Here is a 20,592-nt window from a genome sequence, read left to right as displayed (position 1 = left end):
AGAAGTCTGTGTGCAAGTAGCAAGTGTAACATACATTTGTTAATAGCAACGTAGACAGGTACTTGTCTGAAAGAAGTTTAAACAACCAAATTTCCCAACATTAGTAAACATTAATTATATAAAAGCACATCTGCAAACTATTCCTAATGTAAAAAAAAAGATCAAAATCAAGCAAGGCTTTCAACAAAAATTATAAATAAACTTATAGAAATGAGGGTAAAAATTACACAGGCATTTAGAAAAAGCATTTTGAGGTTACTCCAAGAAGAGTCCAGAGGAGGCCGCAAAGATAATCAGAGGGCTGGAGGACCTCTCCTGTGGAGACAGGCTGAGAGAGCTGGGGTTGTTCAGCCTGGAGAAGGCTCCAGGGAGATCTTAGAGCAGTCTTTCAATACCTAAAGGGGACCTACAGAAGGTCTGGAGAGGGACTTTTTATGAGGGCATGTAGTGACAGAACAGGAGGGAATGGCTTTAAGCTGTGAAGGTGGTGGGACACTGGAACAGGTTGCTCAGAAAAGCTGTGGCAGCCTCATCCTGAATGTGCACAAGTCCATGGGACCTGATGAAATCCATCCATGGGTCCTGAAGGAGCTGGCGAATGAAGTTGCTAAGCCGCTGGCCATCATATTTGAGAAATCATGGCAGTCAGGTAAAGTTCCTGATGACTGGAAAAAGGGAAATATAGCCCCCATTTTCAAGAAGGGGAAAATGGATGAGCCGGGGAATTACAGACCAGTCAGTCTCACCTCTGTGCCTGGCAAAATCTTGGAGCAGATTCTCCTGGAAGGCATGCTAAGGCACATGAAACTCAACAAGGTGCTTGGTGACAGCCAGCATGGCTTCACTATGGGGAAATCCTGCCTGACCAATTTGGTGGCCTTCTATGATGGGGCTACAGAACTGATGGGCAGGGGTAGAGCAGCTGATGTCATCTACCTGGACTTGTGTAAAGCGTTTGACACTGTCCCACACGACATGACTTGTGTAAAGCGTTTGACACTGTCCCACATGACATCCTTGTCTCTAAATTGGAGAGACATCAACTTGATGGATGGACCACTCAGTGGATAAAGAACTGGCTGGATGGCCGCACACAAAGAGTTGTGGTCAATGGCTCAATGTCCAGCTGGAGACCAGTAACAAGTGGTGTCCCTCAGGGATCGGTGTTGGGACCGGTCTTGTTTAACATCTTCGTCACTGACATGGACAGTGGGATTGAGTGTGCCCTCAGCAAGTTTGCCGATGACACCAAGCTGTGTGGTTCAGTTGATACCCTGGAGGGAAGGAATGCCATCCAGAGGGACCTGGACACGCTTGTGAGGTGGGCTGATGCCAACCTCATGAAGTTTAACCATGCCAAGTGCAAGGTCCTGCACCTGGGTCAGAGCAATCCCAGGCACAGCTACAGGCTGGGCAGAGAAGAGATTCAGAGCAGCCCTGTGGAGAAGGACTTGGGGGTGCTGGTTGATGAGAAAATGAACATGAGCCGGCAGCATGCGCTTGCAGCCCAGAAAGCCAACCATATCCTGGGCTGCATCAAAAGGAGCGTGACCAGCAGGTCGAAGGAGGTGATCCTGCCCCTCTACTCTGCTCTTGTGAGACCTCACCTGGAGAATTGTGTGCAGTTCTGGTGTCCTCAACATAAAAAGGACATGGATCTGTTGAAACAAGTCCAGAGAAGAGCCACGAGGATGATCAGGGGACTGGAGCACCTCCCGTGTGAAGATAGGCTGAGAAAGTTGGGGCTGTTCAGCCTGGAGAAGAGAAGGCTGCGTGGAGACCTCATAGCAGCCTTCCAGTATCTGAAGGGGGCCTATAAGGATGCTGGGGAAGGACTCTTCATTAGGGACTGTAGTGATAGGACAAGGGGTAACGGGTTAAAACTTAAACAGAGGAAGTTTAGATTGGCTATAAGGAGGAAATTCTTTCCTGTTAGGGTGGTGAGGCACTGGAATAGGTTGCCCAGGGAGGTTGTGAATGCTCCATCCCTGTCAGTGTTCAAGACCAAGTTGGATGAGGTCTTGGGTGATATGGTTTAGAGTGAGGTGTCCCTGCCCATGGCAGGGGGGTGGAACTTGATGATCTTAAGGTCCTTTCCAACCCTAACTATTCTATGATTCTATGATTCTATCCCTGGTAGTGTTCAAGGCCCGGTTGTATAGGGCTTTATGCAAGCTGGTCTAGTGGAAACTGTTGCTGTGTCAGGGGGGTTGGAACTAGGTGATCTTTAAAATACTTTCCAACCCAAACCATTCTATGATTCTGTGATTCTATGCAGTGGTTCTGGTCTTCTGCTCCAAAACCTTACAACCTAGTGGCACACTGGTGCAATAATTAAAAAAAAGGTGTTAACATTGAAAATTTGGGTGCCGTAGCTCTGCTTACAAAAGTATTTGTTAACCATACAGTGCAAACTTTTACATCTAATATGTAATAAAGAATATTTTATCTCTAGATTGAATATTTTATTTCTAGATTTAATGTTTATTCTCTTTCTCTTTGAGATTGTAATACAGGAGACAAATAGAAAAAGGTGATACATTTTCCAGTTGTGCCTCCTCAACTAAATTTTGATTGAAGGTAACCAGCAGATATCAAGAGTTACTGACCAGTGAATATCACTCTGACATTCCATGGTTATCTACAATAAGGTCTGCCACTGCCTTCAAAGGCTGGCTAGTCCAATTGTGTCTCTTCCAGCAGTACATTGGCCACAGAGACTGCACTGACATGCCTCCGGTCTAGAAGAATTCAGTAATTTTCCACTAAATCTTCCATAAATGTACTGTTTTGCCTGCAGTTCTCTTTCCTATAACTGTTACAAATGTATTAAATTCTAGCAGAAAGTTCTTGTCTTTTTCACTGAAGCATGTCCACTGCATAGGCTGTTCCCTTTACCAAAAAAAGTCCTCACTCCTTTCAGGTCTTAAACAAAGCTGCTCTTAAGTCTAGCCCATCACAGGAGAAATGCTCTCAAAGTAAACAAGCATTTGGTGGCTTCACAATGACTATTAGTCAAATGCTATCATATTTGCCTTGAATTTGTGAGGTACAGAAAATTAGATCAGTCATTTCTCATTCTTCTGCCCTCCCCTCCTCTTTCCCACCCACCTCCCAAACAGCTCTGCCTTTTTTTCTTCAGCGATTCAAGATTGCAAGCATACATTCCATTGTTACAATGATTCAGAGACAAAATGAAAGCCAAGTGAAATATTGTTCTCCCAAATCTGACAAGAAAACTTACAGAATGGAAACACCCAGAAGATAAAACCTACTTCTTTTATAATATGCTCCAAAAAACATTACTTGTCACTTTTCCCTTGCTCCCAAAATATATACAGCAACTGCTGGGTTGCTGTAGTACTGAAAATTTCTAGGTTTCTAGATGATGAGCTGTGACTCAGTACTCCTACTGATAAACTTCAATCCATTTACTTTATGTGGTGGTAAATCATCTCTCGCTTTCCTTCCACTAGAACTTATTAAGCACTATCTTGTGGCTTGGGTCTAATCTACCACACCAAGCTTTGCTTTGTCCATCTGAGACCAGATCAGATAAAACCTCTGGCATTTTTCTACACCAGGTCCTAATTTCAGTTGGTACCCAAGTGTGCTTACACCTCTGAGAACATGGGCTGTGCAGGCCATCACCTTAAAAGCTTTCTCCATTGTTCAGCATGGCCCATACCTCCTACTTTATTGACTAAATAAGTCTGAACACTCGGCACAGAGCTTTTCTACTTTATGACAAGGTAGTTTCAAGAAATTACTTCTGGGGAAAAGTATGCTTCTTTTTCTCTACATGCAAAATTCCTTCAGAGTCAGGATGAAAGTGATGAAGCAAATTTTGATCCATTTATAATCAAAATAATGACTTCCATCTATGCAACGGAAACCAGAGTTTGGCATAATAAAACCAACAGCTGGTTGAGGAAGAATAGCAGTGTGGGCTCTTTGATGTTTGTGGATGAACAAGCACAACTGAAGACATAGTTAGGATAGCACATGGTGGTTCTGAGTAGTAGTAAGGAGTTAAAACACTTTCATAAGTACATTTACCAAGAAAACATTTTCTTATAGTAAAGTGATTTTATTTATTTCCCACAGTAGCTGCAAAAAAAAAAAAGTCATATGAAACATTTAACATGCAAGATTATGCTAATCAGAAATCTGTGTTGAATAGCCCTTATGAGCTATGCATTCCAAAATGTATTGCAAGCAGCTGGAAAGTCATCCTAATTTCAGGCACCCCTCTTACTTCAATTTGCTATGTATAGTGAAAAACAACACAGTGCAATGAGGGTACTTTAATATCTTGAACCTCTGTGAAAGCTCTGCAGCATTCCCAAATGAACATGAGAGACAACAGAAAAATGGGCAGAGCTATGGCAATAAAGAGTAAAAATGCTGTTCTAGTTGAAACTATTAATTTAGTACTAATCTGCTTAAAGACATTAATTTGTCAGTGAGTACTGAAATTCACTCCAGAGAACTGCAGAACTGGAGAAGAGGTTAAGCTCCCTGACACAGTATTCAGAACAAAGGGAATGAGCAAGCAGTGGGAAGGAATGGCTCATGGTGGTAGTGGAGGAAGTGTCTGCAAGGGTAAGAAGATGCTATAATCCTGCATACTACGTCTAAGCAGATGACATCACAAAGGCTGTGTCTCCAGCCAGGACTTGAAAACCCAGAAACTCCCTTCGAACAAGTTCTCCCTTGAAGAATCTGCTTTATCTAAAATCGCTGGTAATGAGTAACGATTGCCTATAACAACAACCAGCATCCTCATGCTACATCTTTCATCCCAGGTTAAATAATCATCCTATTACTAGAGCCCTCAAAAGTCTTTTTCTACTTGTTTGGAAAAGAATATCTGAGAGTTATGTTCAGTCATAAAATATTTTTTTCTTAATGGACATTTTAAGATATGAGGCTTTAGTGAAGTTGGCTGTTACAATTTGATGTTACAATCCTTCCAAACTCATTGTTTCAGATATGCAAACTAAAATTACCAGCTCAGGAAAGAGAGAGATTTTCCTTCATATCAGTTTCTTCATTACTGACTATTTCTGGACTCTTCACAACGAATATGATCATCCTAACAACCACCCATCTCAAACAAAGTAAAGCTAGAGTGTCAATTCCATGGAAACGTAACCATTTAGTAAAACTCATCTGCTGTTATCTAAAGTGTTTCCTTTGCAGTCTGTGCAACAGGTTCACGATCTGTGCAGCTTGTAAACCGAACGCATTTAGTAGAATTGATATTATTTCTTAGAATGGTCTTCACCATAGCTCTGCTCAAGCCCTTACCATGCTTTTCTCCCAGTGGATTTACAAGGTCTCAAGTCACTTTTTTTTTCAGAGAAAAATACATGGGTTTTGCTGGAGCCATCTGTAAGAGGAAGCCAAAAAGCAACACAGTTTGCATATAGTTTCAAATACAGGTTTTCAAAAAAATGTGTTTTCCATCTACAGTAGAAAAGCTCAGTTCTGGCAAATTGAAATTATTAGAAATTTTAATCTACTTTGCAACTGATCATAGCTAACTATGGATTTACAGATTAGATGGCCTTGACCACATAATTCCCTTGGAAATATATCCATTTTTGTTCACATCAACAGCTGAATTCCTATTTATCTGAATTTATTAATCTGTTTTCTAATGCAACCATTTCCTTTGACCAGACCTAGTTAGAGACACTGTTGTTTATTAAAAGCAGCAACAATAAAACTGACATGTATTTCTAAAAACTGCTGTGCTAATCAATATAATTTCTTAATGGATTAACCAAATAGCTACCACACTAATGAGTCACATCTCTGCCTGGTAACACTTCTTTAGCAACTCCACAACCAGCTGGAAGAGAAGTTATAGGGCTCCTCTTTCTTCTCTCTGCAGTGAATACAGCTCATAACACTTCAGTTCATTTCCTTCCAGCAGTTTGGACCTCTTTACAAGTCTCTAGAATATTTTTTTTTAATTTATTTCCAATGACTCTGCCTCTAACTCCCCACGCAATATATACATTTATAAAGTGACTATTTTATAATAGCAATGAATAGGATAATCATATGATTAACTGCCTAAGGAAGAATTGTAGAACATCTTTTGATGGAAAGCACAAGAGAAATCCCAAATTCTATATAAGCAAGTGCCAAACTTAATTATGGATCGGTTTGATATAAATAAACTCCCAGCTCTTTTTGTGATGATGCTCTGAACTCACAAGTTGTGAAACCAAGTTAGTTCCAGTGCGGTGATACCACTTGTTGTGTGAGTACCAAGCACTTACCACCATTCAATAGATGTCTTCCAAGCTACAAGGATGTGATGCTCCTAAATGGTAAGAATAAATACCAAACACTGAGCCAGGACAACCTAATAGAACTCTTACAGCTGCAGTGACATCCCAAATGATAAAATACAGCCTCCTCTCTGGCAATTGTTTCAGTTAGTAGAAACACTTCTGTCAAATGTATGGTGTTTTGCCAAAAAGAGAAGGCACTGATAGAGCTTTATATAGTTTCATACTAGATAATTTGCCACTGCTTGAGACAACACAATATATATCTCAGTTGTCTTTTCCTCTGTCAATTCAACCTCAGTTTCTGAGTTTACGTTTTAATTTAGCCTGTTTGAGAAGGAAGCATCAGCCACAAAGTTCAGATTGACACTTTGGTCACAACTTCCTTGGAGTCTGCTTAATGTCTCTATCTGCTTTTGGTTTAGGATCCTCTTTAGACTTGCTCTTTCTTGTTTGCAGTCAGAATGGGGCAAAGAGAGAGGTGGTGTCTTCTATTTTGTTTCTGGTCAGATCGAGCTGGGGTTGCATTCCTTGCTTGTTTGTGAGGGCTGCATCCATGATGAAAATCAGCAGAGTTATGGAAAAAAACATGTATTAATGCTATGTAAACAGAAGTTGGACTTCAGATTTAAGAGTGGCCCTTTGCTGAGCATGGATTTTTTTCCTTTACTCCCCCATGCTGAAGGGTTGTATGTTAAATATGTTAATATAGAGGGTATTCCTTATGTGAAGTGAGCAATTTCATCACTAGGTCTAATACAGGGTTGAAATTATTTTACCATGTACATTTAATCATGGACTCATACGCCCCAATTACTTCACAGGTGCACAAAAATATCAAGATGAATGAAATTCCCAACACATGGTTCAACATCCTTTTCTAACACTTCCACATGCTGAGTTTTCATTTGTTGTTAGCAATAACTGATTTTTAAACAAGCTACAGGAGGAGATGGAACATTTTATTGCCAATTATAAAACGAACGAATGACTCCTGAAAACAGGTTAGCCAAGTTATAAGGCAGTAGTTGGTAACCACTTTGTCAAATAAGAATTAATCCATGCAAAAAACCCAAACCAACCAACACCACCAAAAAAAAAAAAATAAAAATCAAACCCAAAACAAACCAACAAAACCAAACAAAAGAACAAAACCCAAACCAGGAAGAGCAACAACTTGCAATTGCTTTTGGAAACTGCAAGTGCTCAGTCACCCTCACAGTGAAAAAATGTTTCCCAGTGTTCTGATGGAGATCATTATGTTTCAGTCTGTGCCCACTGCCTCTGTTCTGTCACGGGGCACCACCAAAAGGAGCCTGGATCTGTCTTCTTCCCTTCAGCTATTTATATATGAGATCCCCCTGAGCCTTCTCCAGGCTGAACAGCCCCAGCTGTCTCACTCTTTGCTCACAGGTGAGATGCTCCAGTCCCTTCATCATCTTTGTGGCCCTTTGATAGATTCTTTCTAGTATATCCATGTCTCTCATACTGGGGAGCCCAGAACTGGACCCAGCACTTTAGGTGCGGCCCCATCAGTGCTGAGTAGAGGGGAAACATCACCTCCTTTGACTTGCTGGCTCTTGATAAATGTTGATTTTGAATCAACATTTTCTGTTCCAAGTGTTAGAATTAATTTGGACGGGTCTTGCTACCTTCTGCTCCTGGGGAAATGTGCAAAAGTGAGATATTGGCAATGAATAGGCAGCAATGGGGCAGAGGATGTCAGAGACCTGACTTTACGAAATCCCTGGAAGAAATGAGGAGGTGCGTTACTGCAGGCAGCTCCATTGGAGCCAAGCAGGCACCATTGACTGCAGAAGCTGACAGTCTGCCTTACTCTCTGTGCACAACTGTACTAGACTTCTCAAACAATCCTTACAGTGTTCATTTATGGAATTTGTATTTTGCTTCCAAAATGGTTTGGGTTTGTTTCTTCTTTAGTTTTGCCATTGTTTTTTTAATTTATCAGGAAAGATAAAAGGTAGCAGCATTATTGCCTAAATATTTCCTCCTTATCTTTAAAAAAATTGCTTGGACAGGAGGGAAAATGTTTAGATATGCACTTAATATATAAAAAGATAATAAAAAGCACTAACAACTTCAGCATAGGGAATTTTCAGGGAAATTAATGTCTAGCCAAGGTTAATGGCCCTCGGCTTCACATTGGTCCATCAACTCTCCCAGTCAGTCATTAAGTCCCAGGAAATGCCTTGTGCCTTGATTGTTATTGCTTTAATACATTAAATTCAAGTTAAAGGCTTGACTTAATGTTTAGCCACTATAACATGAAACACAAGGCAATGTTCCCACTGGACATATTCACTGTCAAATATATTTATATTTACCTTATTTTCTACAGGTATTTAAATAGAGGAATTGAATACTCATTTACCAATTTGCTTTGGTTTTACCACTCATAAAAGTACATAAAAACTTTTCCATACATCTTTGTCATTTATTTACTATTCAGTAAAGACACCTTATCTGAGTTCAAATGTGATTGAATGTGCAAAATATAGACATGACTAATGGTAAGATGGAGAAATTAAAATTTGATCAGAACCAATTTTGTTTTATCTAATTAATATCATACTAGTGTTATTATTAAAGAAAAAAGACACTATTTACAAGCTACAGCAGAAAGTGAAAAATCTGTGACTGTTTTGGCCCCAAACCATTGAAAGGTGGAAATCTGGTGATGTCATTTGTTCTTGTGAAATTTCTGCCATCGTGACCTCCCTCACAGTGAAAAAATGCTGTGACAGGATTTTCTTTCAGCCATGTTCCACATGTTCTGAAAAACCTGAGCTGGATTTAAAAAAAACAAAACCCAAACAAAACCAAAACAACAACAGCAACAACAAGAAAAACAACCCACAAACAAAAACACACACACACAAAAAGAAAAAAAACCAAATCCCCAAAAAACCCACCAAAACCAACCAACCAACCAAAAAACCCCAACCAAACACCCCCCACAAAAAAATAAAAACACAAAAAAAACCAACCCAAACCACAAACCTACATCAGAAGAACAAATTTAAACCAAAACAACAGCAACAAAAGAAGAAAAGAAACAACAACCCAAACCAAACAAACAGAAGACCACTTGGAATTATAGTGAATTCTGGTCTAAAAGTGGTTGCCAGCAATGCTGAAAATGTCCCTTTTTTTTTTCTTGAGTCATTTTATATATTCTTTAATTGCTTTTCAGATGTGCTTGGCCACATTTTTAAACACAGCCAGTTCAGTTTCCCTCAACACATGAAGAGAAAAGATGAAGAAACAGCTTACTTTAGTCAATATTACACTCAAAATGTTGGTGTTTCTGTTTCATTTAATGGCCAAATAATGTATTCTTTCCATTGTGAAAAATAGCTGCACATGGGCTGAAAAACATGTTTCCAAAACTTACTTTAACATTTCATAGCCAAACCTGCTTTCTGGTGCTGCTTCATTAAAGCCAAAAGACTTATGATGGGGATAAATCTGACTTACTGTGACTGTGTATTAAAGTGAGGTTTGATTTCATGTGTAGATAAAATGTGTACTCCACAGTGGCAGTCCTGCCAATGCAACACTTGCAGTGTAATTCTGCATTACAATCAATTCCCTATTCTCTAGGATCAGGGGCTGGGACAAGTTGCACACTGGGGTCATACAGGTATTGGAAGCACAGTGCAGGCACACCCACACTATTCATTCATATCTGGGTTTGAGCTGAGGACAAGGAGGCTAGCTAGAACCCAAGTGGTTCGTGCAGAGCTGCTGGCCATTTCTTCACCCAGATAAAGACAGCCTGCATTACCTTGCAGAATAGACAGCTGGCTGGCATGGTAATGTAAAATCTCCCAAATGGCCCAGGCTGGCACTGCTAAGCATACACAAACTGTAGTCAGCCTATGCTGTTCCCACTGCTGCAGGAAGGGAACTAGGAATAAAAGCCACAGAGAAAGGAGAGGAAGAGTGACAGGCATCCTGAATGAAGAGGGTTTGCAGCTATACTAAGCCCCCTTGCACAGGTTTGCCAGGCAGCTTTCAGTGCATTTTTTCACCATCTTGCTCTTGTGTGGATGGTATCTTCTTAGCTGAGAAATGCAATTGGACTGTGTGTGAGTACAGTGGTAGCTTCGGATATGCATAAATATGAGGTACTTTATAAAAATCTGCAATTTTTCATCTCTCTCCTGACTGAATAATCTCACCATAAAGACCAAAACTGCTCTAAATTCCCCATTCTTGAAAAAAGTTTTTCTTGCATTTTCCTGATGAAACCTTTGAGGTACATTGGGTACATCTGGACATCTACATTTCTGGTGTCAGCTGTGTCTGTTTACAAAGCTGCCAAGTCTGCTTTGGATGTTCCTACCTCCCCTTCTCAGCTGACTGTTCTTCCCCCATCTTCAGTACCATCCTTATCACCATGCCTGTGCTCGTCTAGGGGAACGTGATCATGGGCATGCGTCACACCGCAGCATGGAACAGGGCAGAGGTAGTGGCTTTAGGCCACATTGTGAGCCACAGTCTGTCCTTCAGGACTCAGGTAAGTATGCTGCAGGAGTCATGCATTCCTGGCTGCCCATCATTGCAATATCGCTCCACTCAGCAGATGCACCAGGTCCTGTGTCAGACCAGGACAGGGCCTTGGTGGGGCAGAAGTGCAGCAAGATGTGGGAGCAAAGAAAAGAAGGTTTGGGAATAGAGGATACAGGAGAGGCACAGAGGAGAAAGTTTTTAGAGAGAGTGGGGAAGTAGTTGACAACAGGGGGACATGGGTGTCCTTTGAAGAAACGCAGTGAATGCAACCTGTCATCACAGCTCTCAGCACCTGAAATTTTTGGAATTGTTTTTTTAGTGGGGTGAAAAGAGGAACTGCACTAGGAACTAAGTCATCATTTCCATCTTTTGTGGTAACAGAAGCAACCTTCCAGACATCAGCTGAACAGGAGCCCGGCATGGGGAATTATGCCCAACTCCACACAGCCTGAAGCGAGGTGTCTCTGCATGGCCGTAAGCTGCTCCCATTCGTCTCAGTAGGGTGTCCAAACTGAAGGTTAACGATGATAATTGAAATGTCAGCATTAGCTATTTAATTGCACAGCAAACAAATATAATTAATCTCTATGGCTTTTTTACATTTATAAAAAGGAAGTGTTTCATCTACAGTGGTAGATAGATGCAGTATCAAACAATTGATAGAACTGCTACAGATCTTCACTTCAAAACTGTATCTGAATCAAAGTATTGTTTAGTTTGTATGAAAATCCCCCTCGGTTTTCCTGTAGATACCACAAATGTAAACATTTCCATAGCTGCCAAAATTGCTTCCTGTTCCTTCAGCCAGCTGAAAAAGTATTCACATTTGTTTCAACAATTAGGTATTATTTCTTAACATGTTATATAAAAATTTTAATAATTTATCCTATAATAATTTACTTTATAATCATTTCTACAATATATTGAACTTTTCCTCAGTACAAATAATGGTGTCAGACTAGAAATTGAAAACCAGGAGGCACTCTGAGGTAGGTTGCATTGAATCCAATAAAAGCTAATAACAATAATAAACAAACAGCACAGCTACTCTCTGAAGGCACTGGGTTGCATAGGGACAATAAACAAAAGCAGTATGCGAGAGCTGGTCTTGTAATTCTCTCGTTTCTCTTAACATCAGCCATGGCAAACATGTCACAGGCTTTTTCAAACAATACTATTAGTGCCTAATTAAAGCATAGTCCTGGATGATCCAAGATGGGAAGATTATTCCTCAGGAGCCACAGGGCACCATGGCCATCTGATTTTCCCACTTTGGGAGAGCAATCCCTGGGCCAGTGGGGTGAAAACATGGCAGGGCTAGTGGTGTGCTAAAGAGTCACGCACCAGCAGTACACCCCTTACATCATTTGGGGATCCATTTCAGTTCAGGGAGGTCCATGTACCTTAAGAGACGCCTGTTCAAGCACAGCTGTGGCACAGTGAGATAGTGCATCACACTGTGTGTTTTGAAGCCAGGCTGTTGTAATGCCTGCTGAGAATCTCATTTTCAACGCCTCTCTGGGGACTGCAACCCTCTATCCCATTGACCCTGACAACCATGATGGGAGCTGAAGGGCTGCAGGTGGGACTGACTCTTCTTCCTTTCAGCTCAGGAAGGACACAGCCACCATATGAATCATGCTTGCAAACTTTTAATACAATTTTAAAACAACAACTACCACAAGCCACTCATCCCCCCATTCAGTAACACACCATCAGACACTTTTCAGACCTCTCATTTTATCTATTCTAAGTTTTTCCAAAAGATCAGAAACTGGTAGCACTGCTGGTCATCATACTTTCCTCTTGTCAGTTAGTTCTATTTACTTATCAGACATACAGGATTATATCTGCTCGTCTTCTTTTGTTTCAAATGAAACTTTGCTAAATACATCCTGAAATTACAAATAACTTGTTGTGAAGCTACAGTGAGCAGTTCAAAAGAGCATTCTGTCAGTAAAATTATTTTTAGCCAATTACGCTCTCTATCTCTCTCTTATCATTGCTACTGCTCTTTAAGCAAGCTGCTTGTTAACATTTTAGAAGTTGCTCACGGAGGCATTGATGTGGCTTAATGTGCTCTTTGCCTTCTAAGGACTCTACATGCAAGTTTTGTTTGCATACATCTCTTGTTAGACTAGGTCATGCAACATCAGAGTACTCTACAGGTCCCCAGAAGCCTAATATATATTGTTATATAGTTTTGAATTATGGTTTTTAGCCTGTATATTTCAGCCAATTCTGGGGTGGCACCTTTTTTAATATTAACAATCAACCAACATCTGGACAAGGTATTTCTGAGGATGGTAGCACAGCATGGTTGAAATCTGCTCTGTTGGATTATCTTAAACAGAGAGTTTGTCTTCTAGGAACATCAGATGATAGAAAAAAATAAAATATTATGGTGTGTGCTTTCTGTAGGTGTCTTGTACTCTCTTAGTTTATTATTATCTTAGTTTATTATTATTATCCTGAGTTGCTTCTCTGTACCACAGCTCTGAGTGAAACTTCCTCACGCTGTGCTGTACATTGACAAAATTCAAGCCTGATAGGGAAGCTTAGCCCATGGTGCCTGTGCTTTGGGAGTCCACTTCCATGATGAAATACAGTTCCATCCACAATCTCTTTTCATACATTCATATTTACACAAAGGCAGCCTTCGTGCTCTCAATTCCATTTGATCTTCCATGTTGTCCCTCCACAGAGCTTAACTCCTTTTTATTCAAATCCTCCCCAGATTCTCTTTCACTGTGCGCTGTAGATGCAGTCCCTTGGCATAATGAACTCTCACACAGCTGTAGAAATTACTGTTGAATTGTCAGTTCTGTTTTAAATGACAGGATTAACTGTTACCCATCTGGTCATCTGAGCAAGAAGAACTACCTAATGGGCTCATTGGCTGCTGCCTGGTGCACAGGAGGCATGAGGGATTTCTGCAGGGCAGCCAGGCAGCACCATGACTTGGTAGATTGTGAATGGAAAGCTCCAGTCAGTTCTTTTCCTGACTAAATGCCTCTTCTGCCTTACAAATATATAAATGAGAAAATATGAATTTGAGGCTAATTTTAATTTTCTATTAAAAAGCCAACTCTGTGTTTTGTACAGGGGGAAAAGAAAAATAGTGCTTTAGTGCTAGAAATGATTTGTTAACAAAAAAAAAAAAAAAAAAAAAGTGACTGATACTTTCCAGCTTCAGGATTTGTGCCTTTTTAAAACAAATATTCCAGTTTCACAATAGTTGCAACACAGCCTGATCAATACTAGCACGCAGCTTCATGTAGGTATCACTGGTGCTGAAACTGCTCTCAATAGAATTTCTGATCCATTTCTACTTAAAGTCCACATAATGCCTAGAGAACCAGAACTTTGAAGCTAAACATTTTTGAAACCTGGGAAGCACAGACTTCTGGTTTGGAGACATACTTGGTCTAGAAAGAGCATACTAGCTTGAAATGCATTGACTAATGCTGTTAAAGATGTTACGGGCCTTTGTATAAGTAAATCCTACAGATTTAAGGTTTCATCCACTGCCAGTCTTCCTATAGCATTTCCTCTCTTAGAAAAGAGATCATGATTTTGAGACATTTCTCTCCATTTGTTTGTTTGTCAGTTTAAACGCTTTCCCAATTTAAGACAATTATGCATCATTTAGAAATAAATTAAGATAAAGAAAATCCTATAATTTTTTTTCAATCTAAAGAATTAGCTGTAACTGTTGTAACATGTTAGACTGATAGTATCTGCAGGTGATATCAGTTTATCATTTGTTGATCATGGCTCAAAACATAGATAAAATCCAAAGAAATTGCAATCCAACATTTTGAGAGTATAAAATTGCATTATTGCAATGGAACTGGAGCAGGAAGCTGGGATTTGACTTCCTGAATTTATTCCGGGAAATATATCACCCAGAAATCATAGCTGGGATACCCAGCTGATGTTGCTTGCTGTTAATTATTTAAGGTATCACAAGGGCATAGCATAGAGATTAGCCTGATTAAATGCAGGAGAGTATTAAGGTCAAGAAGCTTCTTGTGCTTCCCAGAGAATACATTGTGACTCATGGGGAAGAGCTGCACTATGTTACATTGAACAAACTGTCCAGAGAAGAACAGTGGGCTCTGACACCTTGCAGTTTACTAGAGCCAGTGTTTGTGTTTTGTAGTCAGGACAGATTTTGCGGATACATTGTCTCAATACAGGAATAGAAATATTAAACTTAAAAATTAAGATGAAGGATGAAATGGAAGTTTGTAGAGAACATTATATAATTTCACTCTCTGTGCATTCCTAAAGGGGTTTTTGTTCCGTCTCATTGGCCTGAGAAGTGAAACAGTTGCTTACTAGAATATCTGTTTTCATATATGTATTAATATAGTGGGAATCCTGCTGACTCTTTCCTTATTTGTAAGACTTCATAGATGGGATACAAATTCTAACTTTTTTAAGTAGGTGCTCCTTTTAGTGCGATACCAGTGTCACGTTCTAATAACTGTGAGCTAAGACACTCAACGATGATGCTGAGGGTGCAGCAATTTCCATCATTTTAAAATGGAAAAGCACAGGGTGTCCTGCATTTTAGGGTACCTAAGTGTTTGTCTTATAGAAAAACTTTTCCAAATGTTTGTTCCTTTTAAAACTTTTGAGATTTCAAAATACAGCTTTCCAAGTTTGCCTTGGATGTCTTCTGTTTTGTTTTGCCTTGCTATGTTCTAATGAGAGCAAAAGTTGTCAAATACATTCTCTTAATTTCAGGTGTGGGAAAGCTGTTAATCTCAGGTGTGGGAAAGTTCTACTAAATTTCACCAGTAATGTAAATATAAATTACCGCCAATCTGAATTACCTACATCTCTGGAACTCTAGAAAATCACCAAAATAACCACTGATTTTTGTTCCATCATTTCGTTTTTTGGTTCATTCTTTGATCTTCCAGGCCAAGAGCAAGTCCCCAATACTAAAAAATATAAAACTCCTGCAGTTCTGTACCAAAGTATTAATTCTGGTTTCCATCTTCTCTTCTGGAGAAAGAGGATTAAATTCTGGCTCCATTGCAGCCAGTCCCAGAACACCTGACAACCTCAATAGGGCCAGAATTTCATCCAGGAATTTCACTCCATGCTACCTGTGCAGCTGCTGCCCTGGGGTGCATAACATGTTCCCAGCAAGACCCCCAGCTGCTGCACCGCCAGACCTCTGTGGGACCCAGCAAGAGGACTCCAAGAATAAGAAAGGTAGGGCATGACCTTAAGAAATTTTAGTTTTCTAACCAGTAAATGGACAGAACTCATGGAGGTTGCTAAAGCAACACCTCTTGCAACATCTCGCTTTTTCTTTAACAAGCTAGATATCAGTATGGATTTTTATCCCTTTATTTTATTAAAAAGTTATCTCCTATCTGCTTTTCAAGTACAAATTGTGGTACAGATTCTTGCATATTCCCCAAGATTTAATCTGCTATCATATGCTTAGGCCTTTTACTGCTACTTATGGGGAAAAAAAAAAGAAGGACTTGTTTGTGGTTTTGTTTACTATGAGAAAATTAAATTGAAATATATCTGTGTTGAATAATACTACTGCATATATGTATTAGTTTGTGTGTATGCATATATATATACACACACACATACACACATATAAATGTGCACACATGTGATTTGAATTTGCATGGCCAAGCATTAAATTGCAGGCTGTCTTGCTTGAGATACAGCTTATTTTTTGACCTTTTTAAGCTCAGGACAATACAGTCTTCACATGGCTGTTGAACCAAAAGAATGTAGCATCAGTGTCAAGTCTATGTCATGCATGCATCATGGGACTTAGAGTATCATTCAGTCCACAAGAATAGCTCAATATATGCTCTATACTTAAAAAAAAAATAAATGTAAATGTGACTGTACTGAAGCAGTAATTTAAAAAATTCTTTGTGTGTCCAAAATTCACTTCTTTTGATGTCAGTCCAACCAAGTATAGTCTCATGGTCATGTGCCTCTCACATTTAACTTCCTCTTTGAGAGAGTCATGAAAACCAGCTAAAAATTAGATATTCTGTGGTTTAAGAAGTCATTGAAAATTTAAGCTGTGCATTGTCAGAGCTGTGTTTTAAGTACATGATTTTTTAATTCTGAGAAAGCGTCAGTTCCTGTGTGCCTTCATTCATACTTTCTCTAGTGACAGCAAAGTCCTTTTCAGGAGCATGGCTGAAGTCCATCCAGAGAGACCTGGGCAGTGGCATGGGGGTAGCACCCAGCTGTAGACATGCTGAGACAGAATGGCCATGATCTGTACCATGATCCCCTTTTCTACTACTCCCTCTGTCCACCAAGACTGCAAGTGAAACACATTTACAAATAACACAATTAGCTGTACCATGTGATTAGTTAAGCTCTTTTTTGCAAACATGTGGGCTGGCCCCCTCTCTACCACAAGCGTTATAAATAACTTGCTTCCTGGCTGTCGTGTTGACAAACTGAACTCCTTCCACCACCTCCGCCACCCCCACCTTCTCCCTTGACAAAGACATGCTACTTCTCCCAGGACTTCAAAGTTTATTTTTCAAACACTTTCAGGGGTCAGGAGGGAGGAAAGAGGAATAACTGTGCTCACATCAGTCAAAATGTCAATTAAAACAAAACACTTTTTTGTTGTATGCTGCGACATGCAGGAACTACACCCAAACCTGTTTTGAAAGTAACAAAATATTAGCACAGAGATGCTGTCAAAAGATTAGGAACCTTGAGTTTCAGAAATCCTACAATACTTTTTATGTGACACTGAAGAGGACTGCGATCCATCCAGCTGTTTGTTGCATAGAGGCAGGCATGTCCAGCCTGCATCTTAGCTGTCTCAGTGATGTTCATTTAAACTCCTATTCCATGGCTTCATGCTCTTACTTAAGGGCCAGCTAATGACTGACCTTGTGAAAATCTCTCTTCAAAGCCAATGATGAAATCAGCAGAGTATTGGAAAGTATGTTTAAATGCAGAAGCCTTACATGATACTGCATACACAAACATAAAATACCTTCTAGCAAGTGCTTCCTGTACAGTGCTTTACACACAGAGCTGAGGGGTTGGTTCTTTGCATTGGAGTCATTAACGTCCAGAAACAGGTAACGAGAAGTTTTAAGTGACTCACTGTAAACGTGTAAGTGAACTGTAAGCAAGTTAAGTGAACAAACCTAGGGGTGATGGGGTATCTCTGTCTCTTGTTCAGGAGTCTCCCAAATTCTGACTTGTTTTTCACATCTACAAAACATCTGATGTCACTTTTCTGTGTGGGTGGAAAATGCTGTACAAAGGTTAAACAAGTTCTTTCATCCTTGCTCATGAAAGTAATCTCACATTGCATTTCCAGTAACTAAGTGCATTACTATAGCAGGTTGGGGATTTACTCTATGAATACGTGCGTACCTCTGGTGAGTAACTGGCCATGTGTTCTCCCCCTTCGCCTTAATCTTGGTCAAATTATTGCTTAATCTGAAAGGTGGTTTTGGCCTGAGTTTATAAAGATAGTGCAGTCAACATTTCCAGCTATCAGTAAGTAGGCTTCATAGCACAGGACCACAGACCCTGTACCTGGTCTGCATTCTACAGAAAGGACTTTCTTTAAAAATTAAAGTGTAAAGACTTACATCCCATAAATAGCCTATTTCTTCAGCCAGCAACTTAAACAGAGAGCTGCTGCTGAGTACAGCATAGGAGCGTGCATTTGCACTTGAGCATAGGAAACCCACTAGCAGTAGCTTAATACTAAGCAACTGCTTATGAGTTTTGTTAGATGGAGACCTATAAAGCTGGAATCAGTGGAGTTACCTCAGTGGATATAATGCACTGGAATGATCCAAAAGCCTTTCATAAAGTGTTTTGGTTTTTTCCCCAGGAACTCTGTTTAACACATGTGGAAGACCGTGATTCCAGAGAAACTGTCCTCATGGCTGGGATACAAAGGCCATGAAGTTGCATTCAAAGGTGTGGCTGAAGGCTGAGGAGCTTTACACAAGTCATTTTTTTGCTACTGTTGTTCCTGTACCACAGGAAGGTAGGTGTATCAGCACAGAGATCATCACAGCTACCTAACAGAGGCTGTGCAAACCAGGAGAGCTCACAGCCTCCCATACTACCTACGCTTCCAGCTTCACCTGAGCTAAAAAGTTCAAAGGCAGATACGCCTGCATGAGCTCTGGTAACAGCCCTGCACTGAGAACTGGAGCACAGTACAGAGGCATGGAATGAAGAGTAAGAGCAACCAAGCCAGATGGCCTGGCAGAAACTGAGGTGGAGTGTCTCATGTCTTTAAGCAGGGCTGTTGAGAGGAATGAACTCAAGAAAAGGCTATGTGCATCTGCAGAACACACACACACATATATATGTATCAAGTATTGGGCCAAAATCGAGGAAAAACATGGCAAGAACCCTAACAAGGCCAGGTGAATGGCAGCTCAGCAAATACGGGTAAATAAAAAGCAATGGCCACTAGTGGAAATGCTTGGAAGGTCACAGACACTTTATTGACTTATAAACTGTGACACTCTGGAAAAGGTTTGGGTTGCTCCCAATGGCGGCTCTACAGGAAAGCTTTTGTAGAGTGTGGCATCTGTGGAAAAAAAAAAAAAAAGAGAAAGAATGCAAATGATGTATTATGAGACATAAGACACAGAGTGGAAAATACATTATAAGCAGTATAATGATAGGTAAATGAATAATACACTGCCAACAAGGATGTTGTGTTCAGTTTTGGTCAGTGCTTGTATAAAGATAATACAGTAAGAGAGGGAATTCAGATTTAAAAAGAATTAAAATAAATAGAGGAATCAAGAATTTTCTATATGAAAAGATAAAAAGGGTTACGTGCATTTAATTTAAAGACAAAATAAGAAGGAAAATAGTAAAGGTTGCAATTTGATGACTCTAATACAGATGAAATATCCTGTGCTTCTACTCAACATTTCTCTCATTCAAAAAGTTAAAATATTACATGGCAGAAATCTGTGAAGAGTGGTAAAAGACTACATTTTTCTACACAACACAAATAAATAAGTATTCTCTGAAACTCTTTGTTCTAGCAGCATTAAAATGGCCTGAACACTTAGAAAGAAAATTAGAATATGCCAATTCATTAAGTCCAAGAAATATTTTTCAAGAAGTTATGTACACCATTTTTAGATTAAGCAGATCCTGGTCTAATATCACATGCCAATTCCAGCATACATTCAGGAGAGGAAAAAGGAAGTGGGAGGGAGAGTGCCATGAAAATGTTTTTTCTGCAGCTAATGGCATTACTACTTCAGATACAATATCTCATGCCCTGTTGATATTAGATGCAAGAGTCACAAGTTTTTCATGAAGCTAAGATTGAGCCTTTTCCTATAGCAAAGCTTGTGGCCCTATCCTTGCATTGCTATAAGCCAGTGAACTTTAAACTCTGCATGTTTGCATGTGGAGAACCCATTGCTGGTGCAGACCTGAATCATGCTTGCCCTGTGCCTGAGCCCGGAATAACACAGAGCCAAAAATCCACTTCTATGTGAAGAGGAAAAACCATTTTCCTGACAAATGATTAAAAGAAAATAATAATACTGAGACCTATTTGTAACTCTGGAAAAAAATGAGCAAGTCCCAGTAGATACAGACTGGCAGGCAGAGGGTGGAGGAAACTGCAGAGCTAGTTAATTTACTACATAAATCCATTGCTTATCAAGTGATCATCACTCCATATAAATGCCATAAGCAAAAAACGAACATCAGATCT

The 20,592-nt window shown here is 39.9% G+C and overlaps 2 long non-coding RNA genes across 2 annotated transcripts in view; one reads left to right on the top strand and one right to left on the bottom strand.

Moving 5' to 3' along the window:
- Window positions 1–20,592, top strand: part of LOC133215326 (uncharacterized) — a 520,488-nt gene that overhangs the window by 272,672 nt on the left and 227,224 nt on the right. The window lies entirely within an intron of this gene.
- LOC133215325 (uncharacterized) overlaps window positions 19,327–20,592 on the bottom strand; it is a 211,680-nt gene continuing 210,414 nt past the window's right edge. The window contains exon 3 of the long non-coding RNA XR_009726383.1: window positions 19,327–19,437. This is a non-coding gene — a long non-coding RNA (uncharacterized LOC133215325). The remainder of the gene's footprint in view (window positions 19,438–20,592) is intronic.

Source organism: Neopsephotus bourkii, unplaced genomic scaffold, assembly GCF_033783945.1.
Source record: "Neopsephotus bourkii isolate Nb327-2 ecotype Australia unplaced genomic scaffold, CSIRO-AGI_Nbou_v1 NB_962, whole genome shotgun sequence".
NCBI lineage: Eukaryota > Metazoa > Chordata > Aves > Psittaciformes > Psittacidae > Neopsephotus > Neopsephotus bourkii.
The sequence above is the reverse complement of the archived record's forward strand: the minus strand, read 5'-3'. Positions and strand labels throughout refer to the sequence as shown.